The sequence below is a fragment of the Lepus europaeus genome, chromosome 1 (assembly GCF_033115175.1).
Source record: "Lepus europaeus isolate LE1 chromosome 1, mLepTim1.pri, whole genome shotgun sequence".
Lineage (NCBI taxonomy): Eukaryota > Metazoa > Chordata > Mammalia > Lagomorpha > Leporidae > Lepus > Lepus europaeus.
In genome coordinates this window covers 79,300,347-79,303,023 of record NC_084827.1, presented here as the reverse complement: position 1 = coordinate 79,303,023, position 2,677 = coordinate 79,300,347, and the positions used below count along the sequence as shown (strand labels likewise).

Here is a 2,677-nt window from a genome sequence, read left to right as displayed (position 1 = left end):
TAGTAAGTCAAACAGAGTATACATTCCACAAAACAGGATATTTCTTCTGGTATGGGAGCATTTCCCCATTAATTAGCTTTATCAAATCACAGGAAAGCTGCTTGTGAATACGTGTGTTTTCTCATTGAAGAAAACAAAAGGAAACATCATTAAGATGACATAGAGGAAATTTCTTTTTGGAAAAGAAGGTTTTTCTAGTTGACTTGCAAAGCCATTATAATATTTTTTAGAACAAAAAAATAATATATAAAGAAGTAACCTCTTAGAGTTCTACCAACTCATAGATTCTTTATGAGATTTTTAAAGTTCTTTGTGAGATTTTTAAAGTACTTAAAAGACAGACAACTAGCTTATATTTTCCTCATAATTTTCCTTTTATTCTTTCAACCTGGAGATATATTGGTAGTATAAAACAATTTAAACCATTTTCCAGATATTTTTATGAAAGTTTCCTCTCTACTGTGGGTAATGCAGTAGTGATTTAGAGTCTGTATGACTAGGATGGCTACTAACTTTGAATGTGAATGAGACACATAAACTACATTAAATGACAATAACAGAACCGGTTATATGGACTGAGTGATCTCTAAGGTCTCTTTAATTCTAAGTTCTCTAAGTTCTAAAAAAACTCTAGGTGTATGGCCGCCTTCAGACCCCTGGTGAAGCCTAAGATTGTCAAAAAGAGGACCAAGAAGTTCATCCGCCACCAGTCAGACTGCTATGTCAAGATTAAGTGTAACTGGCGGAAACCCAGAGGTATTGACAACAGGGTGCAGAGGAGATTCAAGGGCCAGATCTTGATGCCCAACATTGGTTACGGGAGCAACAAGAAGACCAAGCACATACTGCCCAGCGGCTTCCGGAAGTTCCTGGTCCACAACGTCAAGGAGCTGGAGGTGCTGCTGATGTGCAACAAATCCTACTGTGCAGAGATTGCTCACAATGTCTCCTCCAAGAACCGCAGCTATTGTGGAGAGAGCGGCCCAGCTGGCCATCAGGATCACCAACCCCAATGCCAGGCTGTGCAGTGAAGAAAATGAGTAGGTGGCTTGGGTGCGCATTTTATTTGTGTTTAAATAAAACCTTGAAAACCGCAAAACAAAAACAAAAACAAAAACCCACAATAACTCTAGGTGTTCCCACAGAATCCTTGTCCACCTTTGTGAACAACTGTCTTCTGGGGCTGATGCTGTGGTGTAGCAGGTAAAGCTGATGGACCCCAAGTTTGGGAATCCAATGCACTTGGGTGGTCACCAAAGACCCAAACTCCAGACCGGTAGATGCAAAAGCAAGAGGATTTTTTAGGCATTTGCACAAACGGGCTCCCTGTCACCAGAGGCGAAGAGAAGCCCCGAGCAGCAGTTACGAGCATCTTTTAAAGGCAAAAACCACAGGATTAACATATTTTGCGGGGTTTGGCTTGATTTGCTAGTTTAAAGGTTACCATGGGTACTCATTGGGTCCTTTTAGATGGGGAGTGGCTGCCCTGGGCGGGGGTAAGGGGGCTATTTTCTCGGAATACCCACGGAATGCTCTGCCCGCTAATCTCGGTGGAACATCTGGGAAGGGCGTCTGTGAAACCTGCCTGAGATCGGGCCCTGTTTCTTGTTCTCAGGCCTAGTTCCTTGTTTTTAATTAAACATTTTTACCCCCAAGGGTTAGCAAGCAAAGCTGATGTGTACAGAAGCAAGAGATCTGCAATTAGCTCTTAGCCACACTCGCCATAAAGCACACCAAACACCAGAGTAAGGGTCCCTTGGGTTTTTCAAAGCCACAGCCTATAGTGCCAGCATCTCAGTTCGAGACCTGGCTGCTCCACTTCTCATCCAGCTCCTTGCTGGTGCACCTGGAAAGGCAGTGGAGGATGGTCCAGATCCGTGGGCCCCTGCATCCATGTGGGAGACCTGGAGCAAGCTTGGGATCCTGGCTCTGGTCTGGCACAGCCCTGGCCGTTGTGTTCATTTGGGGAGTGAATGAGCGAATTCTCTCTCTTTGTCTCTTTCTTTCTCTCTCTGTAACTTTGCATCTCAAATAAATAAAAATCCAAGTCCTTGAAAAAAAAAAAAGAAAAAAAAAAAGAAAAAAAAAAAAGAAAAAAAAAAAAGAAAAACTATCTTCTTTGCCAAAGAACTTCCAGAATCACATCTCAATACCTCATTCTTGAACAACGTTAAGGGCAAACCCTTAAATACCAATCATTCCAGCTCCTTTTTTTTCCCTAAAGATTTATTTATTTATTTGAAAGGTAGAGTTACAGAGAGGCAGAGGAAGAGAGAGAAGGAGAGAAGTCTTACTTCTGCTGGTTCATTCTCCAAATGGCTACAATGGCCAGAGCTGGGCAGATCTGAAGCCAGGAGCCAGGAGCTTCCTCTGGGTCTACCACATGGCTGCAGGAGCCCCAGGACTTGGGCCATCTTTTGCTGCTTTCCCAGGTTATAGCAGAGAGCTGGATCAGAAATAGAGCAGCCTGGACTTGAATCGGCACCCATATGAGATGCGGGCACTGCAGGCGGTGGCTTTACCAGATATACCACAGTGCTGACAGGCTCACTCTTTTATAATAAATCCAACTCAAAGGAACAAACCCAGTCCTAAGAGACCTGACTCACTCCCAGATCCAGCATTAATCCCTTCAAGAAGAGTTACACTTCGACCAGTTTTTAATATTTTAAGCATT

The 2,677-nt window shown here is 43.2% G+C and overlaps 1 pseudogene; it reads left to right on the top strand.

Moving 5' to 3' along the window:
* The first annotated feature begins 638 nt into the window (after positions 1–638).
* Positions 639–1,044, top strand: LOC133765843 (large ribosomal subunit protein eL32-like; annotated as a pseudogene).
* Positions 1,045–2,677: the final 1,633 nt, after the last annotated feature.